This window comes from Dioscorea cayenensis, chromosome 9 (genome assembly GCF_009730915.1).
Source record: "Dioscorea cayenensis subsp. rotundata cultivar TDr96_F1 chromosome 9, TDr96_F1_v2_PseudoChromosome.rev07_lg8_w22 25.fasta, whole genome shotgun sequence".
In the NCBI taxonomy this organism is placed as follows: domain Eukaryota; kingdom Viridiplantae; phylum Streptophyta; class Magnoliopsida; order Dioscoreales; family Dioscoreaceae; genus Dioscorea; species Dioscorea cayenensis.
The window spans coordinates 17,538,969-17,553,638 of record NC_052479.1 but is presented as its reverse complement, the minus strand read 5'-3'; the positions used below and the strand labels follow the sequence as shown (position 1 = coordinate 17,553,638).

The 14,670-nt window shown below is 44.2% G+C and overlaps 1 non-coding gene across 1 annotated transcript; it reads left to right on the top strand.

Moving 5' to 3' along the window:
• Positions 1 to 14,243: 14,243 nt before the first annotated feature.
• On the top strand, positions 14,244 to 14,350 carry LOC120269596. The gene has a single exon (XR_005539243.1). It is a non-coding gene; the product is annotated as a small nucleolar RNA R71 (small nucleolar RNA).
• Positions 14,351 to 14,670: the final 320 nt, after the last annotated feature.

Here is a 14,670-nt window from a genome sequence, read left to right as displayed (position 1 = left end):
GTTCCAAATAGTGAATTGACTTGAATCTTCTTGGAAGTTGCCACACATCTCCATGTTTATGAACTCGCTCTCGTGTCTTGGTCCTTGAATTGAACAAGAACTCCCAACATTGTGTCTTTATAGCCTATCTTTGCTTCCCTTTTTACTTTTTCAAGGCATTCACAACCTATATGCATAAAAAGAACACCAAATACACAATATGAGACATAAACCACAGTAAAAATGATGCTCAATGCATGTAAAACATATAAAAAAATATATCTACTCAAGCACTTATCAGTGGCTGACTGGACTTTCTCCTGAATCAAAACAGATCAGGTCACCGAATTCGTCGCTCGAATCGGGCACCCGGAACGTCGAATGAAAATAGGTGGCAGGGTTCTCTTTCTATAACCCTATTTACTATTTATATGAGTGGCCCGACCTCCTTTCCCCTATCCCTCTCTTATATTTAGGAGTGGGATCTACCCAAGAACGACCAGTGGTGGTACGGAAGGAACGAACTCCACGAGCGTCCCACAACCTCAGAGAAAGAAACTCCTCAACCATCATAAGAAAAAACAAAGATAATGCTCTGTGTCTGACTCTATTTGTTATAGTTCCCTGCTGTTGTGGTCGGTGCTCATTTGCATGGCCCAACGGGAAAAGATGCCTCTCGTGGCATCTGAGAATGATTCGAGCCCTATGAAGGGAAACTCCCACATACAGTTTATTTTTTTGGGGGGAAGGCGCCCGACAGGGTCCCCCCACTAACTTGGCTCGGGCCTAAGTGAAAGTGAAGTGGTGGGTCTACCCATCCCAACCTGGGGTATGCTGGGATTCGTGAAGAGCAGCACCTTACAATGTTCATAACCAATTGGATCCTGACATACCAGTAGATACTAGAGGAGATCGCTATGATCATTACTGTATCCGTATCCAAGAGATGCGACAAACTGTTCGAATCATTGTGCAATGCCCTAATCAAATGCCTAGTTGCATGATCAAAGCCGATGATTGTCACTAATTCAGTGCTCTCATCCCTAGCTATTCATTTCATGGCTTTCTTCAAACTTCCAAAGTGGTTGGTTCAAGACTTGGACAGAGTAAGGAGCAGATTTATCTGGAGATGTAAGCGGGTTGAATCCTATGAATTGGGGTAGGGTGTGTAGGCCGAAACAATTTAAAGGTCTAGGGGTTATTAACATGGAGGTGTTCAACATTAGTCTGCTAAGCAAATGGTGGGAAAGACTTTGCTCCAAGCCCCAGCTGCCTTGTATGAGTGTCCTCACTACTAAATACTACTCTAGATGGCCTTTCTGGGATACCTCAAGGGCTGATCCGAAAAGGTGTTCACAGTTTTGGAGAGGCTGCGAAGGAGGTCTTTTTCAGGAACACTTGGATCAAAGTAGGCAATGGGAGAGTTTGTTCTTACTGGTATGATTGTTGGGCGTCTATGTCCCCGTTGGCGATGGAATTTCCGCAGGCGTTTAACTCGTGTATCAATAAACATCGACGAGTCTCAGACCATAGATTAGCTATCTACAGAAGGGACGACCGATCAGACATGCTTGTTTAGTGCTATTTGTCATTAGCTAAAGTTATCTGTCTTGCTAAGAAAGTTGACAAAATTTCAAGTCTATCACCACTCCGGTTGATGATATCGACCAGTGTGTATCGCTAATGGGTGACATTAAAACTGTTATGAAATCACTCATTTTGCGGTACATACCTGGATTCCAGGGATGACATGGGAGCCGACCTGGAAGGCCTTACCAACACACCAGATGACTCTGCAATTGAGAAAACGAAGGCGATCCCCGGTTGCTAGGGCGGGCTTTGAAATCCGTCCACACTTCCCTGTGCTATGAGCTCTCCGGGTTTCAGTTCCTTATGCAGTTTGTCCATGCTCGTGGGGAGCAGTGGTCGCAGGGCGCATTATGGTATCCTTGCATTAGATATGCCTTTGATCCGAATGGCCGTTATTGGTCTGAAAGATCTTTGGAGTGGGTTGAGAGGAGGATTGATGTATACCTACCCGCCCCTCAGGCCCTCGAGGTCCCTCCGGTTGTTGGCCGACTTGCGTGCTCTGTTGAAGGGGCAGGCAAGAGACGTATATTCGCCATTGGGAACTATGTAAATCAGCGGCTTCTTCGACCAGTTCATGATTGGTTGATGAGGTTGTTAAGGGAAATCCCTATGGATGGTACCTTCAATCAAACCACTGGATTTACTAGTTGGCAGCAAGGTTTGCTTTTCTTTTGACTTGAAAGCAGCCACTTAGATAGGCTAGGAATGGGATAAACGGTAGCCACTTTAGGACAGCACTCTTATTGGTCAGATAAGGCTAGTATCGGTATATTTTATATTAATGCCTATGGATCCAGGAAAGACTTTTAAGGGAAGGCTCGCTTATACTATACTTATACTTATTAACCAAGGACTACTGATACGAAGTTTCTTAAGGCTTTCGAACTATCTTTTTGATAACTATACATCTATAAACATCTCTAACAGGCTTGCCTTGAAATTGCCTGAAGGATAACTTGCTTGCTTATTCGCATTGACAGGAACTGCTTGTTTCCCTTCTTGCTTACCTGATCGCCTAATATCCCTACCTTCCTAAGCTTTCCCCAACTCGATGGCTTGAAGGAAGCTAACTTGCAGAGTAAGGGGCTCGTAACCTAGCTTTCAAAGGAACTGCTTGCCTAGACCGCCATGGAAGCACTTATCTATAAGCACTTTTTGTCTAGCACTGGCTTTACACGACATCGAAGGCCCTTCCCATGTGAATATTTAGCCCTTCCACCCTTTGTCAATGTGCCATCTATCTATCCCATTGGACTGGACTGCGATTGCGATACCACTTCTATAGAGCAAGGTATTCTTGCACAAAGAGCTTATAAGAAAGGAAAGGGTAGCTCCTCCTTACAGTAAGAGATCGCTAAATCGCGAATATTGAATATGGGAAGAAAGTCCAACTTCTACTATATCTCACCCTGACAATAGACAGACTTGTCACTCCTAACTCGACGGGGAAGCACTCAAATCAAGCCGAGAAAGCACTCTGTTCTAGTCCTTTCTATTTATCCTGCTGGCTAGCTCTCACTTGTGTATGTGTAAGGAAGGGCTCTTAAACTAATTGTCCGGAAAGGAGAGCGAACGAGCTTGCTGATTGGATTCAAAAGAACCTACTTTTCAAACTCACTTGCCTGGACCGACAGAAGGGGGACTGGGCTTGACCTTTACATAGGAATTTTTTTTACTACTTTTTATTTCATTCAATATTCCTTCTCGCCCTAGCTTGGCTCCTTTGATCCGGAGAAGAGATTCTAAACAAAAAGAAAGGCAGGTAGAGAGAAGGGCTAGTTCGCTAAAAGCTTATCCCCGGGCCCGGAAAGCTAAATAGTTAGGTAAAAAAATGACCCCCTTACAAGGGATTTGTTATATTATAATATTTTTCTTTTTTTCGGTGATGTCATCAGTAACACCTTGGCATATGTAAACCAGTCCATGCCCCTCGATTTTTGTGAGTTAATATAAGATGGTTTCGAGTCCCGAGAATACGGTCATGCTTGATCCGGACATGAAGGAGATCACACATTCTTATACCTACACAATTTTTTTAATCAAGAAAAAGGAAATAACATTCGTTATCATTCATATCTAACATTCCTAGCTTCAGGGTACAGTCGAAGCACGTCGTATACTCGCCAGGATCCTTTGGACCACGTCTACCTTGACTGTGATGTTATCCCCTGACTTAAGTTACGTATTGGTCGGATGGTGCTTGTCTTTCCGTCTGATGAGGCTGGGGTACCGTCCTCGTAGGCAAGTTGCATCCAGACCGAAGATTGATTTGATCGGCTTCATTTAAGACTTCGGGTTCAACTTCTGGCTGGAAAGCATAAACCTAATTCTTCTTATCTTATAAGAGGTAGACCATAGCGCTGGTAGCAGTTCCTTTGTCTTTGACTTTGAAGGGCCTTTTTGTTTATAGTGTTTATAGAAACCCGTACTTGTCAACTTCTTCGATCTTTGGTTATATTTCAAGGGGGAGTACTGACTTCTTTTCTGCTTATATCTAGTGATTGTAAGGCAGTAGACTCCAGACATCTATCAGCGAACTGAGCTATGAACATTTCGGCCATTTGCTTCAAAGTCCACACGGATTTGAGGGGAATTTTTTGGTACCACTCAGCCTCTTTGCCTTCTAGTGTCATGGGAAATTTTACCAGTAATCATGGATTCCTTAACTATGTTATCCCACATTGGCAAACAAAACGCTGCAAGTGTCCTTTGCCATCACCGGTACTATCATCTAATTGAAATTCGGTTTTCTCATATCTATCTTGAAAAGACATCATTCATAGTTCCGTGGATAAGAAGGTTGGTGTACCAATATGGGGTGGGTCTTCATCGAGCAACACTGTAGTTCCAACCATTGCGCACATAACTATGTCCGGCTCATCGAGAGTCTCCAAATTTTTGATGCAGATGCATCTAATCCAATCTTGTGTATCCGCATTGGGAAGACCGTTGTACCAATTTAAGGCAGGCCCGGTTAGAGATAGAGGGAAATGTTGAATGAAATAACAATATTTCATTATGAGCTGTCACACCTGTGAAATAGTTTAGGTGCTGCTCTGGATCCCCAGTCCCATCGAATTTGTCGAACTCTGGAATTTGACACTCGTCGTTGACAAGGTCCCCTTGCGTATATCCCGCAAGTGCACGGGTTTGTCGAAGTAATAATCACAGATGAGCGGGTATCGAATCTACACGGCGTAGGGAATTAAAACACTTAATAAACTTCTTAGCTATATGAAAGATCAATAGTGATAAGTGTGACAATGATTCAAATCTCAAAAGTAAAAGCAACAAGTAAGAAAGCACGAGTAAAGGAGGAGGTAAGGCAATCGATAAAGATGGAGTACTCGGATAATGCTCCGCCTAGGATAATTGTTTCAAGTGCAAGAACCCTCTATTATGCTTCCTAATCGATGCAATGGTGAGTCGTGGAAATCCTTAATTACATAGTCCCAAATCTAAGGTCAACTATGCCTAACTCTATACATGTCCCGGAGGAGAGATTAGATAACCTCTCAATCTCGCACTCGAATAGAGTTACAGAGAGCTCTAGGGATTCCAAGTGATAAATCTTTTCTTAATTATAAACCTAACCTTTTGGTCCAGGTGGAAGGTCCCTAACCACGATTAAGCCCTAGATACTAAGATCACCTCAACGCTTCACTCCATTTCATGTGCAACTAAGCCCCAGCGGAGGGTCATCCCTTAGACCATTCACTCTATTATGGCCACAAAGAACTCGAGGAACAGAGGTAGAATCTATCACGTCGGAGGGGAAAGGGGACGCTCCTGCACTCTCTCGACTCACCCTCTCAATCCTTTCCAACCTAGCTTTGTCTAACGCTCTTGGTGTGTCACTCACTCACAAGGTTACCAACAAGAACTCTCAACCCTAGTGTCATGATATGGGGAAATGTTCATACAATCAAGCATTCAAGGTTGGAACTCACAATAAACATCAATTAATTGAAAACATAATAAAGAGATTCAATGAAATGAATACATCCTAGGGTTCACAAATATCAAAGTACCCACTAGGGGTTTAGCTCTCCATGGAGCTAAGTACAAACAAAGAAATAGAATGTAAAAGTAATGAATCCACAGAGAAACCCCCTTGATGGTCGTATCGATGGTCTTGTGCAAAGTTCTCTACTCGTCATCCAAGGATTCCCTCGTCCGGTATAGGGCTGGAATCGGGCTTAATCGGCTTTTAAATAGGGTGGAATCGAGCGATCACATGGGCCTCGTGGATTTTTCACACGCCCATGTTGAATTTCCACACGCCGTGTATAATTTTCACACGCCTCGTGTGGATTCTCTCGAATTCTCGTTTTCTCGGCCGTCGTGAGCAGTCTGCTCATGATGACTTTTGATATAGTGTTTTTGCTACGAGTATCCACCGAATAGCTTCCCGAATCCATGCTTTCATCGGGTAACGCAAAAGCGGGCACACGCTCACGCCGTGGATCACTTGCTTCTTTAATGACGGACAAGTTGGTGGAGATCTTGTTATATGTGCATAAGTCGAATGCTTGAGTGGGGACTGCCCATGTGCTCCTCCAAATGGTTGTGCTCACTCAAATACGAGGAGGTTGGCACACACTCTAGCATCTCGCACTGGGACCCTATGTCTTCGCGTTTGAACCTTAGCAAGATTTCCTCCAAAAATCGGTGCATTATGATCCACATTGGCTTCTTTTCCTTCATACTCAGCCTCACAACCCTACCTACACAAAAATAACATAAAAACACACATATTAGTTTAAAACCCTAGAAGAGTAATGCTCAACATAAGGAAAGAATGCTTCAGCATTAATATCACACAAGCACTTATCAAACTCCTCCACACTTAAGCTTACGCTTGTCCTCAAGCAAAAATTAAACATTCCGTGCATAGATGAAGGAAATATTGGAAGTGCTTGGCCTTAGGTTCACCAAAGTGTACAGAGAGAGCATTCTACAAGTAAGGGAAATTTCAACTTTAAATACAAAAAATCAAAGCTCTAGCTAAAAACTTGAATAAAAAAGGACAACAAACCAGAAATTGTGTACGTGTGTGAACTCACTCAAATCAACCCAAGGTATACTCCTCAAAGTTCTAAGTACAAGGGACTTATTTATCTACAAAAGTGACAATAATTTCAAAGATGGTAGTAGCTTCACACATCCTCTAAGGTAGCCCTTTCCAAAAGCGGCCGCTAAGGTGGCTTTCACACTTTCGAGGTGGTAGCTCTTTCTACGGAGTGGTAGCATTCACTCATCCCTATGAGATAGCTCTTTCTCTCATTAGGGCATAGCTAGTATCCGACTTATGAGAGTAGCTTCATGACTTCATAGGTGGTAGCTCTTTCCACCCAACAAGCACAACTAAACAATAAAAACTAGTTTGTTCTTTCTTTTCATTTTCTATTTTATGGAATTTAACACAAGAAACAACTATAACTAGTCTCTTTAACATTGAACATGAGTTTCCAATAGAGTTTAAAGAGTGAGTAGTGCATCGAGTGTAAATCGGTAAAAATTCCTAGAAATTCAAGCAAGAACTAGAGCATGAAAACATTCAATGTTAAAATTTCTCCTAAACTCAAGAATACAATCATTGTAACTAAGGTGAACCGCCATTGGCTATGTGAGCATGTATATCAATCAAAAAAACAATAAAAAGGATGTGTGTGCACTATGAAACTCCCCCAACACTTAAGTTGTACATTGTCCTCAATGTACATATTCAAGCTCACTCAAAAATATATATATATATATATATTAATGAAGAATATATGTGGGAGAAGCAATCAAAATAATACTCCCCTGACTCCTAGTGTCACGTTTGATGGAGCTAAGTCCTTGGGAGTAATGTTCCGACGGGTTGTGAAGCTTACACGGGCAAGTGGCGAAGAACCTTGGCAGTGCCCATGACAAAGTCTCAATTCCCAAGATGACAAGACCATCTGCACACGTACATGAGGGGGTTTAGTGAAGCTCAATAAAGAGAAAATCAACCCGAGTATATAAAAGATAAAGTAAGGAATTCAACTCGAGATGCAAAATGAAAATAAACTCAGAAGGAGAATCCTTTTTGAGTGAACAAGTCTAAAAATAAAGTGCATAAAGGTAAAATAAAGTAAAGTCAAGTGTCGGTATCGCCCTCAGGCTCTGGTGCTGCTGGTGAAGACGCATATGGTGGGTCCACCGATGCTGGGGTAAGGGATGGAGGTGTAGGATATGCCGAGGGGGGCTGAGAGGTCCTTGATCACAAGACAAATGAGGAGGCAACGTCTCGCTCTAAGATCTGCTGTAATACATCAAAACGTGCCATGAACTCTGGGTACTAAATAGCCTGTGCTGCCCTGATCTCTAAAATCTCTGCTCTGACCTCAACGACCTCTATCCGTATCACCCCCAAAGCGCTCTTGAGCCTCTCAAAGCGATCATGAGCTCGAGATGGTGAAAACATACGCACAGGGGGTGCTTCATCTGCCACTGGAGGTGCCTCGGTCTCCATCGGTGTCGGCTAAGGCTCAGGGGCGGGCCGAGGTGCCCCAGCTTCATCACCCTCATCCTTGGCTATCTCGGAGCTGGTAGCACTAAAGCAAAAACCCCTGTCCGAACCCCTCGGACCATGCCCATCAACCTCGTCGTCTCTAGGCTCGGGGAGGCGGGTATACTCGCCTTCTCGGCCCCGTGAATTGCGTCCAAGAGACCCATGCCCAATACTAATCTCGTGATGAAAGGGCCGGAGAAAATCGCTCCCAGTCTAGCATAATGCCCCTGATGTCTGATGTACTCGCCATGATGTGTCCTAAGTGAATCGATGCATGTCGCACCATCGAGTACTAGTACGGGAAGTTCCCCGTCGGCTCGGAACACCATTGCTATCACCACGGCCATTCACCCGACCTACTCATGATGGCATGTAAATATTCAGTAGTGCGGTCGGGAAAGGCACGTGGCCTTGGACACCCCGGCTCGTCTCGACCCTCGACCACATACCATTCTGTAAGCTTTTTGCGGTGTCAAGGCTCCAGGATAATCGGGTAGATCGGCGGCGTACTCCTCCGTATCTGTGAATGCCTCCTCATACAAGCCGAGCAAAACAGAAAACTGAGTGATGCTCAAACTATGGTGGTGTCCAAATACTCGAAGCTGAATAGTGTCAACACCGTGGAAGCTCACGTAGGGATCTATCAAACTCAAATGATGATAATACCTCCGGTCACGAGCTCTCGGATGATCGGCTCTTTAATTGTCAATAACCGCCTCCAACCACCCTCTCGACATCGAGATCCTTGACCTCGTCTCGCAAAACTCATCTCCCTGTTGTAGATCTCTCAGTATGCTCGTATCTAGGAATCGAGTTTGTCCAAACCGAACTCTCGACAACCTCTGAAAACGAACTGGTGCTCGGGGAATAGTAAAACTCATGCTTTCAGAATCGGAAGATGACTCACGCAGCCGGTTATCCGTTTGCTTCTTTGACCGAGGTGCCATAGTCCGCAAAATTTAAAAATACAATCGATCAAACAGGGTTGATTAGCCAATGTCTGCGAAATCCACATGGTCGGGTGTGAAATTTCCACACGCCCGTGTGGATCCATGGGGCGTGAAACCCGCACGGCCTCGCCTTAAAAATCCAATAACGCACCACCGTGAAATCACTTCTACTTTATTCTAAAACACAAATAATCTTTCGAATTGAAGAGACGAATCATTTTTCACTAAATTAATCGATGGAAACCATGAATTGGCAAAGAAAATGATAAATAGGGCTTACCGATGAGATGGGATGAGAAAAATGAAGAACCGCCGGAAAAACCTCCCAAAAAAATCGTACCAAATCTGCGCTATAAAGTCAAAGAATGATGTGAGAATGTTTTCAGATGAATAAAGGACGTGAAGATGGAGAGAAACTAGTCTTCTTTAAAAAGAACTCGCGCCCCTTGGCATTACAGTGCATCCACGCGGGCGTGTGGAAATTGCCCGCCCGTGCGCCTCATTACAAAGAGAGCCACGGGGGACGTACACACGTCCCTGTGCGCTCTCAGGAAAAAACTCTCACTGACTCTGAACACTCGCGCACGGGCATGCGGAAAATACTCACGCCCGTGCGCCCGATCCATAGGGGCAGCCGCATTCCCCTTTGGCTTCCCTGGACATCCGAGAAAAATGCCAAGTGTTCTACAAGCCCATGCTGAAATTCCGCACGGGCATGGACATTCACATGCCCAACTCACAGGGGCAGCCACACGCCCCTGTGTTTTGTCGGGATGGAGAGAACTCCTCTGCAGAATTTCGGACGGGCGTGTAGAAATTACCCATGCCCGTGTGTGGTTCACAAGGTCGCCCACAGGAGCGAGTCCATGACCCTGTGTGCTCTCGGGATAATTCGCCCAACTCTGCAGGAATTTACACGCCCATGCGGAAATTACCCACGGGCTTGTGAAAGTTGCATGGTCGTTCACAGGGGTAGCCGCACGCCCCTGTACCTTCTCTGGATGAGCTCGCAATACAAATCCACATGCGTGCGGAAATTCCACACACCCGTGCGTCTTCACTAGATGCCTTGGAAAAACCTGCAGGCTCTACAAAAAGTTTCTGAACATGTTTACACACTCAGAGCCTGCCCTAGTATACAAGTTTTACCAGCAAAAAACATGGAATAAAACTCAAACGACATAACTTTGTCAATTCCACATGAAAACAAACGATTAACATTCAAAGTTCACAAGGAAATCTCAGCACAAGCATCTAAAAATCAAGACACCAACACTTAACAATTTATTCATGGAAACAAACTAAACTAGAAGATAAGAAAACAGCAAACACTTGGGTTGCCTCCCAAGAAGTGCTTGTTTAACGTCACAAAGCTTGACATACCTTGTCTTACCTCACGGGGGTTCATGAAATAAAGTTGCCCTCTTACCTATGGCTTAAAAGCATGATATGCAAAGTCTCTTGAGGGTAGAAGGTGAATTATCAGGCTTCGGACCACCTAACAATGATTCATCCAACTTCTTCAGTTCATGTACGTCTCCAACAGACTTGGAGTGTTTCCAGTGGTGTCTCCTAGGCCTCTTCATTTTTCGGAGGACCTTCTTCAAGATCCCCTGGGTAGATGGTACTTCTTCCGTCGAACCAAGTATCATTACTTCTTTATAATCCGCCTCTTGGTCAAACAAACCTTCATACGGATCCGGATTGAACATTTCCTGCATGTATTCATTAATAATCTCATCAGTAGTGTCTAGAAAGTACAAAGTATCATCAAAATCAAGAGAATGCCGCATGGCTTCGAGCAAAGGCGGTATGTGAGCTTGTCATCTCCAACTCTCAATGTGAGCTCTCCGCCGTCCATGTCAATCAATAACTTGGAAGTCCGCAAGAACGGTCTCCCAAGTATCAAAGGTACATCCGTATCCTCATCGACGTCTAGCACTACATAGTCAAACGGAAAAATGTACTTGTCCATCTTGAGAAGCACGTCTTCAATGATGCCTCTCGGATGTCGCACTGCTCGGTCCCCCTAGTTGCAAAAGTCATCCGAGTAGGCCTCGGCTCGCCCGAGCCTAGCTTTTTGAAAAGAAAGTGTATGGCATGGCGTTGATACTAGCCCCCGAGTCCGCCAATGCCATTTCCTCACCTAGATTGCCAATATTACACGGAATGATGAAGCTTTCGGGTCTTTCATCTTGTTTGGCATGTTCTTTTGCAATACCACCGAGCATGAAGCATCTAAAATCATCGAAGCACTTTTTCTCCAATTTCCTCTTGTTAGTCAACAAATCTTTCAAGAACTTTGCATACTTAGGCATTTGGGCCAATGCCTCAACAAAAGGAAAATTGATGTGGAGTTGCTTGAACAAACTCAGGAACTTCTTGTACTGTTTATCCCCTTGGTCATTTTCAATCTAGAGGGATAAGGGATTCTTGGCTTGAAAGGTGGGGGTGCCACCTCTTTCTCTTTGGTTGTTCCCTCTTCCACCTCTATAACCTCGGGTGCGTGTTCTTTTGGCTTCTCACTCGGAAGCCTACCTTTAACCTCAAGACCACTTCTCAAAGTGATCGTCTTCACATGCTCTCTAGGGTTGGTCTCTGTATTTCTCGGCAAGCTTCCATGTGGCCTTTCAGAAAGAGACTTCACAATTTGCCCCACATGATTTTCAAGGTTATGGAAAGAGGCGGTGTGGTTGCGAAGTGTAGCCTCGACTGATTCAAATCTTGTATTTTGACAAGATTCCCTTGCGTATATCCCACAAGTGCACGGTTTTGTCGAAGTAATAATCCCGGGTGACCTGGTATCGAATTCACAGGGAGTAGGGAGTAATGAAACTTAATTCGATTCTTAGCTTTGTGGAATATCAACAATGATAAGTGTGACAATGATTCAATTCTCAACAATTAAAAGCAACAAGTAAGAGAGCAAAAGTAAGGAGGAGGTAAGGCAATCGATAAAGATGGGGTACTCGTATGATGCTTCACCTAGGATAATCGGTTCAAGTGCAAGAACTCTCTATTATGCTTCCTAATCAATGCAATGGTGAGTCATGGAAATCCTTACATACATAGTCCCAAATCTAAGGTCAACTATGCCTAACTCTATTCATGTCCCGGAGGAGAGATTAAATAATCTTTCAACCTCACACTCGAATAAAGTTGTAATGAGCTCTAGGGATTCCGGTGATAAATCTCTTCCTAATTATAGACCTAACCCTTTGTTCCAGGCGGAAGGTCCCTAACCATAATTAAGCCTTAGATACTAAGGTCCCGTCAACGCATCACTCCGTTGCACGCGCAACTAAGCCCCAGCGGAGATTCATCCCTTAGACCATTCACTCTATTATGGCCACAAAGAACTCGAGGAATGGAGATAGAATTTATCACGTCGGAGGGGAAAGGGGACGCTCCCGTACCTCTCGACTCACCCTCTCAACCCTCTCCAACCTAGCTTTTGTCTAACGCTCGTGGTGTGTCACTCACTCACAAGGTTACCAACAAGAACTCTCAACCCTAGTGTCACTCTAGGGGAAATGTTCATACAATCAAGCATTCAAGGTTGGAACTAACAATAGACATCAATTTATTGAAAGAATAATAAAGAAGTTCAAAGAAACGAATACATCCTAGGGTTCACAATCACCCAAGTACCCACTAGGGTTTTTAGCTCTCCATGGAGCTAAGTACAATCAAAAGAAATCGAATGTAAAAAGCAATGAATCCATAAAGTAACCCCTCGATGGTCATGTCGATGGTCTTGTGAAGAGTCCTCTACTCGTCAAAAGGGATCCTTTGTCCGTCCTAGGATACACCTCGCCGGATCGATGCCGATGAAAGCTCTCCCAATAACCTTCTTCCAAATGACGCGCGATGTCGGAGCCGTAGAACCTCTCCAAAAACCTAGCCAATATCCCTCAAAACCCTAGCCGAAGCCCTCTCTCAAGTTGGGGAAAAGATGGAGAAAAGAATCCTAAAATCGGGATTGAATTGGCTTTAAATAGGGCTGGAATCGGGCGACTACACGGGCATGGTTGCTCCACGTGCCCGTACGGAATTTCCACACGGGCATGGATAATTTCCACACGCCCTTGTGGATTCTCTGTTTCTGCGATTTTCGGCCGGCTGTGAACAGTAACCTGCTACAATACTCTACCAGAAATACTCCCGAATCCACTTTTCATCGAGGTAATATAAACGGGCACACGTTTATGCCGTGGATCGCTTTGCTTCTTCAATGACGGATAAGATGATGGAGATCTTGTTCTATGTGCATAAGTTGGAATGCTTGAGTGTGACTGCCCTTGTGCCCCTCCAAATGGTTTTGTAAACTCAAATACGGGGAGGTTGGCACACACTCTAGCATCTCGCACCCGACTTATATCTTTGCGTTTGAACTTTAGCAAGATTTCATCCAAAATCAGTGTATTGTGATCCACATTGGCTTCTTTCCTTCATAATTGGTGTCACAACCCTACATGCACGAAAGTAACATAAAAACACACATATTAGTGTAAAAACCCGAGGAAAGCAATGCTCAACATAAGGAAATAATGCTTCGCATTCATATCGCACAAGCACTTATCATATTTGTAGATTGCACAAATCTAGTCAAGTGCTTCTCTAAGTCATTCATTCGGGTTTCCAAACCTGAGACTCTGTTTTCCACCTGAGGTGCTTGTTGTTGTTGTTGGAAACCCGGTGGCCCATGGCCTTTTGTGGACCCTGATTACTCCATGAGAAATTGGGATGATTCTTCCAACCCGAATTGTAGGTATTGCTATATGGGTTTCCTAGAGGTCTCATGCCATTAGCTACAAAATCAACATTCTCCACCGAAGAAACATCACCGATAGAGATCGGGCAATCGGAGGGAGCATGTCCTCCACCACACCCGGTGCAATTAGTCACGGCCGCCACTCTATTTGAAGATAGAAGATCTAACTTCTTACTCAAATTTTCCATTGAGCTGCCAATGAAGTTACCACACCTATTTCATGGAGACCGGCCACCTTTTTCTTCTCCCTAGGATTCCATTGGTAGTTGTTTAGCCCCATTTCTTCAATTAACTGACGAGCCACATCTGGGGTCTTCTACCTAAGGTACCTCCTACTGCCGCATCCAAGAGTTGCCTTGTACTCGGATTCAAACTATTGTAAAAGGTTTGAACAATCATCTACTCCAAAAATCCGTGTTGTGGGTACTTTCTCAGGAGTTCCTCGAACCTTTCCCATGTCTCGAATAGATACTCCAATTCTAACTGAATAAAAGATGAGATCTCATTCCTAAGCTTTTACTGATTTTTTCCGAGGGAAATAATGGGCAAGAAAAGCTTCTACCATCTCCTCCCATGTGGTAATCGATGCTCTAGGTAATGAGTGTAGCCATCGCTTCGCTCTCCCTTTAGGGAAAAATGGGAAGGCTCTCGACCTTGATGGTATCATCAGTCACTCTATTTATCTTCAGTATATCACACACCTCGAGAAAACTCTCTATATGACTATTTGGATCCTCATCGGCCAAAACCGTTGAAGCTCATGCGGATTGTCGCAACATGCTCAAAGTTCTGAGCTGTAATCGGGGGACGCACAATGCTCGATTGTGTCCCCAACA